Source organism: Macaca thibetana, chromosome 6 (genome assembly GCF_024542745.1).
Source record: "Macaca thibetana thibetana isolate TM-01 chromosome 6, ASM2454274v1, whole genome shotgun sequence".
Classification (NCBI taxonomy): Eukaryota; Metazoa; Chordata; class Mammalia; order Primates; family Cercopithecidae; genus Macaca; species Macaca thibetana.
The window spans coordinates 87,787,206-87,800,756 of NC_065583.1; the positions used below are offsets into that span (position 1 = coordinate 87,787,206).

At 36.1% G+C, this 13,551-nt stretch overlaps 1 protein-coding gene across 14 annotated transcripts in view; it reads left to right on the forward strand.

Moving 5' to 3' along the window:
• Nucleotides 1-13,551, forward strand: part of FAM172A (family with sequence similarity 172 member A) — a 483,877-nt gene that overhangs the window by 373,741 nt on the left and 96,585 nt on the right. The gene's annotated exons all lie outside the window — the stretch shown is intronic.

Below are 13,551 nucleotides of genomic sequence, written 5' to 3' on the forward strand. Positions count from 1 at the left end.
TTTTGTTGTTGTTGTTGTTGTCATCGTCGTCGTCGGGACAATTAGGTATTTTTCAGAAGTGTTAAGTCTTTCATTTCCTGGGAATAAATTATATATTAGGGCCTTACAAGTAACTGGGGATTATATATGACTGTTAATGTAGTTGCAGACATTACAGAGTCAACTTTAACATACATTAAATTATGATTTGTATGCCTTGATATATTTTTTTCTCCAAGTTCTGTTATTCTGAGTTTTGTATATAAAAAACTTCCTATCACTATTCTGAGCCATACTCTTTTTTGTTGTTGTTGTTGAGACGGAGTCTTACTGTTGCCCAGGCTGGAATGCAGTGACGCAATCTCGGCTCACTGCAAGCTCTGCCTCCCGGGTTCACGCCTGTAATCCCAGCACCTGGGAGGCCGAGGTGGGTGGATCACAAGGTCAGGAGTTCGAGACCAGCCTGACCAACATGGTGAAACCCCATCTCTACTAAAAATACAAAACTTAGCCGAGCATGGTGACGTGCACCTGTAATCCCAGCTACTCAGGAGGCTGAGGCAGGAGAATTGCTTGAACCCCACAGGTGGAGGTTGAAGTTAGCCGAGATCATGCCATTGCACTCCAGCCTGTGCCACAGCCTGTGTGACAGCCTGAGACTCAGTCTCAAAAAAAAAAAAAAAAAAAAAAAAAGAATATGAATTATACAGAAATGATCATTTATAGCAACATTAATATCAGGAATTTATGCCTATTCTTTTTTAAATGGTGCCTTAATCTATGAGTGAAATTCGTCTTATAAATACGACACATTAGTAGAAAGTTAGGAACAAATACACTTCTCTGAGTATGTTTTATATCACAGTGTATACCTTCCATACTCATCAGTGACATACTTTTTTCAGCTGTCATTAATCCATTTACCTCTGGTTATTGGAATGAAGAGAAATTACCAAAGAATTTTTCACAAGTATAAATAAATTCCTCTGTGTATGTGTATTGTTGCACTTTTCTCTTTTCTATGTATATGGCCCTTCTCATTTTCTATGTATAAGGCCCTTTTAAAGATTCCAAAGCCAATTCTTCCTTTACTTAAAAAAAAAAAAGAAGAAGAAGAAGAAGCAACTGTGGCAACAGTTCTGAATAGTTTGGCTGAACTCCAACTTTCTGGTTGTTTTGCCACACTTAGTTCCACATCGCTGAGTTGAGAAGGCAGAAGTGACACCGCTCTGTGCTGACCTATTGGTCATGACCACTCCTACCTCATTCTCAGCATTTTCATCCTAATCTACTTCCACACATAATGTACTTCTGCAGCAGTAAACGACGATGTAAAATCTAGAATCAATTAACCAATGCAGTAGCTCGGGATCCACTGGGATTTTTTTCTTTGTGTTATAATTTAAAGCATTTGCTCAGTAGATACCATCTCATCATATATTTCCCATGTGAAAAGAGAAATTAGAAAAAAAGTCTCCAAAATCTAAATTAAATATGTATAACAAAGTATTATCATAAAGAGTATACATTTCTTTGATCTAAAGAATATACAGTACTTCAGCCTTCATCAAGAAAAAAAATATGCCTCTGAATGGCTGATTATACTGTGCACATTGAATCAGAATGTCAGAATCTTCTAAATAAATTGTTATTATGAAATAAGGCAGAACTTCAACTCTGAATTTATATAATTCATTCCATTGTAGATTTTTTTCAATTGAAGAATACATTTCTCAGCCATAAATTGTACTGAGTATGAACGGCAGAGTCATTTGAGCTTTATTGAAAATATAGGAGAATATCATGTTTTCCTGTCCTTTTGTTAAACTTGGCATATTGATTTTTTTTTTTTTTTTTTTTTTTTTTTTTTTTTTTTTTTTTTGCACAGCTTATAGTACAGAAATGTGATATACAGCTATGGCAAGACAAACTAACCACATGTGAATTTGTTAAGTACTGCTGGATTAGCAGAAATTGTCTGACTGTGCAAATAGCAAGATTTGACTTTTCCAGGAACTCTTTATGACTTAATCAATTAAAATAACAAGTTTTGATTTTATTGCTCAGAATAAATCATTAGTAAAACTCATTTTCTCTTGATCACTCATTTGTAGGATGTTTACATTCATTTTGCTTCTGTATTTCAAGCAAAGTAATAAATATGTAGAATTGAATCAAAAGTTCAAAGTCAAATATAGGAAGATAAAGATGTAATAAATGTTATCTCTTAACAGTAGTTTATAAATTTTGCTGAGAAGAATATTCTAGATTTTTATTTAAATTTGCCATTGCTATTCTTTCTCATTCTCTTTGGTGTTCATGATTTTGTTTTCCTTAGACTCAAAGGTAACAAGATTTATACTTGGCTAATACATCTTTCTGCATTTAAATATAGAACCTTGTAGAGGGTTTCTGAAGTAGGACTAGTTTGCTCTTCTCTTCACCATATTAAACCTCCTTCTTAAATACATCTATTATATAGTTTACCTTGCCCAGCTTCAAAGAGTGGAGATGGAGAAAGGATGAGCTATCACTCAGCAGAGACGGTTCCCATGGTTTCTTAGAAATGCTAATGTGTTACCTATCATGTTTATAAAGTTCTCTGAAGCAGATAAGCCATTGTGTGGTTTTCTGCAAAACAAAAATGACAGTCTGTCTAGAGCTAGAAAGTGTCCATAATATTAGGTACACGTGATAATGTTGTCACCTGCCTTTTGTGAAATGCTTTCTTTAAAAAATCTGTCTCTAAATGTAAATTTCTTTTCTAACAAGCATTTTTTTTTTTCAAAATTTTTTCTACATGTTCTCTTTTCTTTTAAAGAAGTGGACATCTTAGGAAATTGCATGCCAAATTTATTAGGAACAAGTCTTTCAAAATTATCTGGTAAAAGAATAAAGCATGAGTTGTTTCCCTAATAAAAAAAAAAGTCGGGGGGGAAGGATCACTGCAAAGAAGAAAGTGCCACTGGTTTGTGTTAGGTGACACTGTGCCCTGCTTGTCTAATTTGATTACACAGAGCCCCTGAAGCCTCAGGCAAAGCTGATTTTAGCTATAATCAGCTTCTTAACCTTTTGAGAACTAACGTAAACACTACCTACCAGTGGTTAATTATGGTGCTCTGCTACATGCTACAAAGTGCAAAGGTAAAAGTGTAGAACTACAGTAACACATGTTATGACAAAAAATTTAACAAGATGACTTAAGGGGACTGCATCAGAATGCAGTTGTGTATTTGTAATAAATTTTAAAAATTAATAAAGAGACTTAAAGGTGCTTTAAAAATATTTAGCTATAGTTTTTGCTTAAGTTCTATCCGTAACTGCTACTCACTACTTTTTCCCGTTTGCTGTCCTCACATTTGTACTTTTCTCTGAAATCCTCTTTTGATTATATATACATTTTAGAAATACAAGTGTATTTATAGATTTCTTTCACAAAATTTATTGTAATGTACATATAAGTAGAGTAAAATCCTCTTGTTTCACTTTTATAGATAATAAAAGTTAATTAAGGGAGGAATGAATTTCTTTATAATTAAATGGAATATTGTGGTTATACAGGCAAGAACCTAAATTTTTTATTTAAAACAGGAATTCTTGATGCAGGAATCTGATGTGCCATATGGGAAATTAATATGTAAGATGATTTTACTGTCTATAGTTGGTGTAACTCTGGTGTGGTGATATGACTAATGGGGTAAAGAACCATAAAGATTGAATAATGTACTTACCAAGACTAGATCTTCAAAGTCATATTTATTGGGAAAACTCCAATAGGAATATTCTCCTGAGTAAGAGTTGCAGATGACCAGGAGACTATATGGAGCCATAAGCCACAGCCCTTATTGGTGGGTCTCAGTACCAGCAATTTTACCTGAAATTTCATGCCTCGTAAAAATTCTGAAGGGTAGAATCTTAATGCTGTCCAGTGACACACATTAGAAACAGTCACCCTGTGTAGAATTAACTTAAAATGAGGGGAAGGAGAAGGTTCAAACTAAAAATCGTCTATAATTTTTTTAATCTAAGGTCACTTTCTAATAAGTAATGTGAATATGTGATTATGCAGTGTAGTTCATCTGTGCTTACTGTGAGCTTAAAACTTGCATGTAAAGAAATGGATTTGTAGACGGGAGCCTTTCAGAGTTTTTGAAGTGTTGGGAAGCACGAGCTTGCACCTGGCAGCACCACCAGCCCATTTGGCCACACTTGGTCATGTGGCAAATAAAGCTGACCCTGTTAATAAATAACTTAAACTAATTAACATAAATGCCACCTAAAAGGAGTTCAGATGCATTTAGTAACCACATATAATACTATGGGATAAATGAAGCCAGATATCAAATAACTGGACATCTTTAGCCCCTTGCAGAAATGTTTTAACGAATTGTATTTATGTTTTGTAATCAGCTTGTTAAAAGAAAATTATGTGAAACTGCATGTTACAGATGTTACAGATATCTTTTAGACAAAGTGCTTTTTATTTTGTGGCACATATTACAAAAAATATATTTTTCCAGCATCCTGGAATAGTTGCAGGGAACTGCAAAAGGCTGGAGGCCACAGGCACAGGGCTTTAGCTGCCCTAGTCCTGTTGCCACTGAGGGCTGAGGATCGCTATCTCCGCACTGCTGTAAACCATTCAGGGCTCACCATGGGGAGAGGGCTGCTATTTTAAAGGAAGTAGTTCCCTATATTTCATGAGGTCCTCTCTTAGGAGAACCCACAGGAGAAATCTTCCTTAGAATTCAATGCTTCACCAGTTGTTTCTTTTTATCTTATGACAATGAAAATTTTATAGTATGTTTTTCCAGTGAGAGTGTAGATATATCTTCAATATACTGATTCCCTTTCTTTGGGGCATATACCTAGCAGTGGGATTGCTAGATCATATGGTAGCTCTATTTTTAGTTTTTTGGGAACCTCCACAGTGGTTGTACTATTTTACATTCCCACCAACAATGTACAAGGTTTTGCCTTTCTCCACATCCTTACCAAAATTCATTATTGTCTGTCTTTTGGATATGAACTATTTTAACTGGAGTAAGATATCTCAGCGTAGTTTTAGTTTGCATTTCTCTGATGATTAGTGATGTTGAACATTTTTTCATGTACCTGTTGGCCATCTGTATGTCTTCTTTTGTGAAATGTCTACTCAGATCTTTTGCACATTTTTAAATTGGATATTAGATTTTTTTTTTCCTTTTGAGTTGTTTGAGCTCCTTATATGTTCTGTTTATTAATCTCTTGTCAGATGGGCAGTTTGCAGATATTTTCTCCCATTCTGGGCATTGTCACTTTGTTGATTGTTTTCTTATCTGTGCAGTATCTTTTAAACTTGATCTGATACCGTTTCTCCATTTTTGCTTTGATTGCCTGAATTTTTGAGTTACTGCTCAAGAAATCTTTTCCTAGTTAAATGTCCCAGAGAGTTTCCCCAATGTTTTCTTTTTGTAGGCTCATAGTTTTGGGTCTTAGATTTAAATCTTTAATCCATTTTGATTTGATTTTTGTATATGGTGACAGATAAGGGTCTAGTTTCATTCTTCTGCATGTGGACTTCGTTTTCCCAGCACTATTTATTGAGGAGACTGTCCTTTTCCCAGTGTATGTTCTTGGCACCTTTGTTGAAAATGAGTTCAATGTAGATGTATGGGTTTATTTCTGGGTTCTCTACCCTGTTCCATTGGTCTATGTGTCTGTTTTTATGCCAGTACCATGTTGTTTTAGTTACTATAGCTCTGTAGTATAATTTGAAGTCAGGTAATGTGATTCCTTCAGTTTGGTTTTTTTGCTCCGGATGGCTTTGGCTATTCCGTGTCTTTTGTGGTTCAATATAAATTTTAGGATTATTTCCTCTATTTCTTGAGTGGAATTCTTTTCTTAATTTCAATTTTGAATTGTTTGTTGCTAGTTTGAGAATTAAAATTGATTTTTACATATTGATTCTGTATTTGTGACCTAGCTAAAACTTGTTTATTCATTCTAGATTTATTTTAATATAATATTTAGGATTTTCTACATACAGGACCATGCCAACTATGATTTAAAAACCATGTATATCTTCCTTCCTAATATATATGCCCTTAAGTTCTTTTCTTGCCTTACTGTACTGGCTGCAACCTCATGTACAACATTGAACAGGAGTAATGAGAGCAACTGTAGATTCTGATTCATTTGCCTTGAGGATCTTTGTTGTTGCTTCTGGTCTTTCGTTTTCTTCTGTTTTTAGAAACTTGACTTAATCTGCAGACTCTGTCCCCTCTTCAAAATGTAGATGTTGATAGTTTGGTGGGTTGTTTTTGTTTGTTTGTTTGTTTGTTTTCAATTTTAATTTTATGTTAGGCCAGCTCCTAGATAATGACTTCTTTGCCTACATAGCTTAATGGTCAGAGTTTTTGTTCAATCACCCCAAGCTAGTAAGGCTCTGTGGGTGGATCTGTGTTTGAGTTACAGAGTGTAGTCAAAGTTGCCAAGTCTGCCTTAGCTTTCCTTCTCTACCGGGCTATCCTGGGACTTCTGTCCCAGCGCTCATCCTCTCCGTCAGCTAGGAATGTGCGGGAGTTCATCTAGTCTCTCAGCCACTCACTCATTTCCAGGATCTCCCTGTTGAATTTCTAGCTAGTCTACTGGTCTACCACTCGCCCCAAGCAAGACCACAACCTCAGACTAGCAAGGCCGGGGTTTTTGTGGTTGGTTTTCCACCGAATTTGCTTTACTTGAGGATAGTATGATTGGGCATGGGTTTCTCTCCTTCTACTGTAAATCAAGTCAGCCCCTTCTAGCAGGGAAGCTTCAGGTTTTCACAGCCAGTCATGCTCTGGAAGCACTGCTCTGCTACCAAGCTACTCGCCACAGATTGCCACTGACCTTACCTGTAACACAGCAGATTTCCTTGAATAAACATTTCTCAGTTAGTTTTTTTGCTTTTGGTTGATTTCTGGAGTGCTGAAATGGTTGTACTTGACAATTTTGCCACCTTTTTAGTTGTTCAGGGGAAGAGGATTTGCCAACTTCTTCACTTGCCATCTTCGGAAGTCCTGTCTGGGTTCATTTTTGTACATCCCCAAACCCTTTATGGAACAAGATGAAACAGCAAACAAATAAGATAAAATAGAAAAGTAACTGAGAGTAAAAGAAACATAAAAATAGGAAAATAAATTTTTTATGGAGTAACAATAATTTTTAACTCTGACAGATGTTCCCAGTGTGTGTAGGAATAGAAGTTCTCTTCATATTACAATAGAGTTTTACCTCATCAGAAATTTTTTTTAAAAAATTCAAATTACCCTTGACAACTTTGGGAGATGTGAAATTGGGCAGGGGGAGATATGTATGTGACCCCCCCAAAAAAATAGAACCAGTTGGATCAAAATGCTACCCTAGGATCCTTTTTGTTTCATTTTATTTTGTTTTCTCCCAAAGGTCAGATCCCAAAATTTGTACAACTTTAGGCTGTAGGAATGCTTTCAAAAATGTGCGGTGGTAAAACTGCCAGATTGAAGGTTTCTTAAGTGCTACTGTCCAAAATCACCAGGCATGCTTGAAACTAGTAATTCTTGTCAGAATATACACTCTCAGTGTGTGACTTTTATCTGCAGGTGGCAGAGCATATGTTTTAGCACCAAAAAGTGTAAGGTGGCAGAGGGAGGATATTTAATGTGTTGTAACCTATTTTTATTTTTATTTTTTTTTCTTATAGCTGCTTAGTTCAGGTCAAAAGCAGACTAACTAAAATGTTTGCAGATCTTAAGGGCTATATTTAAATTAAGGGAAAAAATATTCCAAATAAAGTTGTGTCATTTGTTTTTATTTAACATATGAATCAAAGTTATTGAACCGGTATTTTCCCATAAAAGAAAAATACATTGGTACCTCATGTAACTGAACTGTAGGGAGTGGGCTCGTCTCTTTAAATACATTTTCTGGTTAAATTCTAGTTACCCTTTAAATACTACAGTCACCTTTATTTTTATTCCGTATTATAACAATCAATTTTTCTAATTTAGGAAATAGCTATGTGTGTGTGGCTAGCAATTACATATGATTAGCAAATATCACTTAGTATTTTCTGACTGATGTAGCTCTTACTACATGATTCAGTCATCATTTTGTGCACTAATCATAATCAGACTTTAGCAGAAGGGCAGGAGTTGGAAATTCAAACCTCAACTGATTGGTGACATGGAGGAATGCAAGCCCAGTGTTGTCAGATTTCCCGGTTTTCCCAAAGAAGTCAAAAGTCTGAATATTTATTTCATATTTCTATAATTTTAACTGTTGCAACTAACTAAAAATTTTTAAACTATTAAAGAGGTCAAATAAAATGGCAGCCATTTGTACCAGGCCCATAGGCTGCCAGTTTGCCTGTTCTGATGACACCCTCTGGCTGATCTCTTATTGTGTAACTCTTGCTCATTAAAGAATGTATAATATGCTCATGAAATGGTTCTTTACTGTGTTACCGTAGAGTTCTGAGGTAATGTGTTTTATTGGAAAATGCACTGAACTAGACATCCAACAACCTTGATTCTGAAGCTAAAAATATTTCTTAAGCCTTTCCTGTATTAACTAGGCCCTGGTATAAGCACTTGTATGTATTAACTCATTTAATTATAGCTTTAGTTTTGCTTCTTAAAAGTTTTATACTGTGAAGTCAATCATTTAACTTCTATGGGTCTGTTTCATCACTTGAAAAATTATAGGATTGGAAATACATATATATGTGTGTGTATACATATATGAGGTTAGATTCAATGGAATAAAAATAGTCAACTAGACTATGGTTTTAATTTCTATGAATTTATAGCATCTTATTTTATGTTAACACAATAAAAGTATATATAATCTGCAATTTATTTTCTTTTTTTTTTCGAGACAGAGTCTCGCCCTGTCACCCAGGCTGGAGTGCAATGGCACAATCTTGACTCACTGCAACCTCTGCCTCCTGGATTCAAGTGATTCTCCTGCCTCAGCTTCCCAAGTAGCTAGGATTACAGGCACGCACCTCCATGCCCAGCTAATTTTTGTATTCTTAGTAGAGACGGGGTTTCACCATGTTGGCCAGGCCGGTCTCGAACTCCTGACCTCGTGATCCACCCACCTCAGCCTCCCAAAGTGCTGGGATTACAGGCGTGAGCCACCATGCCCAGCCCTCTGCAATTTATTTTCTTTAACCAATATCGTACTATGAAGATTTAAATTAAGTTGAGAAAGAATTTTAGTATCTACCAACCATGGGGTAAAAAAATCCTAGACCCTGTCCTGGAGGACCTTATGATGTCATTGAGGCAATGTAGCATGCAGATAAAATGCATTGCTCCTCAGCTTTATTGGGCCATAATTGACAAATAAAAATTGTAAAAATTCAAGGTATACAACATGATGATTGACATGTATATACCTTGTGAAATGATTACCACAATCAGTCCATATTAATTCCATTACATAGTTACCATTTGTGTGTGTGGTAGGGTGGAGGTGGGTGATAGGAACACTTACCATCTACTTTCTTAGCAAACTTCAAATATATAATACAGTATTTTACTACATTCACCATGGTGTACATTAGATCCCCAGAACTAATAAATCTTATACCTGAAACTTTATATCCTTTAAATTTAAATTTCAAATTAGAGCAGAAAATAGGTACCCAGATGAGACAGGGTTACATGCAAGTGCTTTAACTATTCCAAGGCTAACGGAATAAATGTGTATATATATATGTATGGTGTGTTTATGGAAGACAGGACTTGGAAAAAAGAAGATGAATTGGAAGGTGCAGAGCGGGGGTCCCCAACCCAGAGGCCATGGACCAGTACTGGTCCCTGGCCTGTTAGGAACTAGGTCACACAGCAGGAGGTGAGCAGTGAGCAGTGAGCCAGCATTACCGCCTGAGCTCCGCCTCCCGTCAGATCAGCAGAGGCATTAGATTCTCATAGGAGCCGAATCCTGCTGTGAACTCCACATGCGAAGGATCTAGGTTGAGCTTCTTGTGAGAATCTAACGCATGATGATCTGAGGTGGAACAGTTTCATCCTGAAACCATCCCCCACTCCCCGTGTGTGGAAAAATTGTCTTCCACAAAACCGGTCCCTGGTGCCAAAAAGGTTGGGGACTGCTGATGTAGGGGACCCTTCAAAGTGAAACAATAACTCAAAGTCAGACATGAGACTGTTATCATAGCAAAGAAATAGAAAACATGTCGCCTTCCTAGAGCTTATAGTATAGTGAGGAATTTTACAGAAAAGTCAAGATAATTATAGTGCCTTTTAAAAACTTTTATGAAGGTGGATGACTATAATTTTAAAAATGTATCCCAATATGACTCTTGTGACTTTGGCATTAAATTCAAATTCATGAGGTGCAGTTGTTAAATTATTTTTGTTTGTAGCTCTCAAATGATTCAGAAGAAAAAAAAATACATGTACAGGGAATGAAAGAGATGAAACGAATGTGGCAAAATGTTAACAATTATTGAATCTATAGGAAAGGCATATGGGCATTCATAGCACTACTGAAATTCTTATCCATTTAAACATTTTTACAATAAAAATTGAGAAAAAGAGTAAATGGGTAGAGAAGAGATTAAAGTAAAAGTCTTCCAAATAATTAAAAGATCAACAAAGAAATTTAGAAAATACTGGCCGAGTGTGGTGGCTCATGCCTGTAATCCCAGCACTTTGGGAGGCCAAGGCGGGTGGATCACCTGAGGTCAGGAGTACAAGACCAGCCTGGCCAACATAGCAAAACCCCTTCTCTACTAAAAATACAAAAATTACCCAGGCGTGGAGGCAGGCATCTGTAATTCCAGCTATTTGGGAGGCTGAGGCAGGAGAATTTCTCGAACCCAGGAGGCAGAGGTTGCAGTGAGCCAAAATCACACCACTGCACTCCAGCCTGGGTGACAGAGTGAGACTCCATCTCAAAAAAAAAGGAAAATAACAAAAACTTTTTAGCGTAGCTAGATTACTAACCAGAGAAATGAGACATTTATACCCTTAAATACTTACTTTAAAAGAATAAATGCTAAAAAGTATTGCATTTTTAAAATAAAAAAATTGAGTGTAGTATTAAAAATTAAGTGTAACATAATGATTATGGTGCAAATACGTAATTAGATGCCTTATGAATATTTGGTAAACTTACTTCATTTCAGACTTCCCCAATCTTTGCAAGTAGATCTTACATTGTATTATGTAGGCGAGAAAACCTGGCTGCTTTTGGACGTCATGAAAAGTAAATACAAAAGAGTAAATCCTTTATTTTTTGCCAATTTAATCCTTACATTTCAGTAAAATTTTGTTGACAACACTTCTAAAGCAAAACAAAGTTGTTCAGCCTCCCAGTGAATTCTGGGCAAAGAAAGTTTATTTTCCCATTTTTCCTTGTCTTGTTTTGTCAGAATTATAAACACTGTATAGACTTAAGAGAATATTCATAACTATCCAGATGATTAATTTCCCACTTCAATGAGGCACAGCCTAATCAAACACACGTAGATATATTAAGAGTTTTAAAAAGCGCTCTTATGATCATATCCAGTGTTTAATTTCAGTAGAAATTGGTTTCATTAGTGTCTTTCTTTACTGGAATCATAATAAATAAAGTGAAAAAGAATCCTGGCTGCTTTTTTTTTTTTTTTTTTACGAAATCTTGTTCTGCTGCCAGGCTAGAGTGCAGTGGCACAATCTCAGCTCACTGCAACATCCCCCTCCCAGGTTCAAGCAATTCCCCTGCCTCAGCCTCCCAGGTAGCTGGGACTACAGGTATGAGCTACCACACCTGGCTAATTTTTTGTATTTTAGTAGATGGGATTTCACCATGTTGGCCAGGATGGTCTCGATCTCCTGACCTCGTGATCCACCAGCCTCAGCCGCCCAAAGTGCTGGATTACAGACGTGAGACACCGCGCCCGGCCTCCTGGCCACAGTTTTTATTGAAATACACGTAACATGAAATTCACCATTATAGCCATTTAAAGGAGCACAGTTCAGTAATTTCCAGTATATTCACAGTGTTGTAGCCATCACCACTGTTTAATTCTGGAACATTTTCATCACTCCAAAAAGAAACTTTAGACCCATAAAGCAATCACTCACCATTCTCTCCTCCTTTCAGCCCCTGGCAACCACTAATTTGCTTCAGTGATTCTGTGCATTTGCTATTCTGAATATTTCATATAAACTGAATCATAGAGTATGTGGCTTTTTGTGGCTAGCTTCTTTCATTTAGCAGAAGCTTCTCAAGACTGAACCATATTGTAGTATGTATCAATTCTTCATTACTTTTTATTGCCAAATAATATTCTATTGTATAGATACACCACATTTAGTTTACTCATTCATCAAATGAAAGACATTTGGCTTGTTTTCACTTTTTGGCTACTACGAATCATGCTGCTGTGAACATTCATGTATAAGGGTTTGTTTGAACATCTGTTTTTAATTTTGTGGGTTCTATACCTATAAGTGGAATTGCTGGGTCATATGGTAATTTTCTGTTTAACTTCTTGAGGAATTATCAATCCGTTTTTCTAGCCATATTTTTAATGTAAGGTTAAAAGGCCAGTTTATGGGAAAAGGACATTATATGTTGAGAACTTCCAATCCCCAAACCCTCATTTAAAAATTTAGCAAGTAATCTCAAATACAATGTTATTTGAGTTCAAATTTCTCTTTTGGCTTTACTAATCATTGCTCTGCAAGCTTAATTGAGTTTTCAGTGAAGGGCATTTACTCTATGCTCTCTGACCGATAGTTGCTTAATTGAAGTGTATGTGGAGGACTGGTAACCAGGATTTGAGCTTTTGAATACGCATATACAAAGCCTTTATACATGTATATATACACACACATTTTTTTCCAATTTTTGTCTTCAGTTGAAGAGGACAAATGCTTTACCCTACAATTTAGAAGCATAATATCAGGAAGTTTCAGACCTTAATCTGATGTGCCTCTTAAAATAGTTATAAATTAGGGAGGTGTCTTCCAACTTCTCAATAACTATGTTTTAAAATTGCCAGTGTGTCCCTGAAAAAAGATCAACAAATCTCCGTTAGAATATGTGCCAAAATATTTCTCAAGAACTGCTAGCCCTCTATATTTAAAACGTTTGCACCATTAAAATTTCAGGAAGTTTGAGAATTTCTTAAGACATTAAAATATTGGACCTTTTAAAATACTAAATGGATTACATATATGTCTTGAGATTTTGGCCTATGGTTAACTTTCCCCATGGAGCTGAAATATTTTGTGCTTGGAATTAAGCCAAATCTGCCACTTGCATGCATTTAACTTATGTTGCATGCATCCAAGTCCTGGCATTTGAATGGTCTTTTTTCTTTATCTGAATACTTTCTAACTTGAGGGAAAATGATACTTTCCTTTTAAAACTTGCTTCTCTCCTCTCTTTCCCCTCTTCACCCAAAGCAGATGTCTTTATACTATGTACCTACAGTCCTGTGAGGAAAGCAGGCATCTTGATATTTTCCAACACAAGAGGATTGATTGCCCTTGAATACCCCCAAGGCCTGAGGGATTTATGGATGAGTGGGTAGTGAGTTGTATGAAC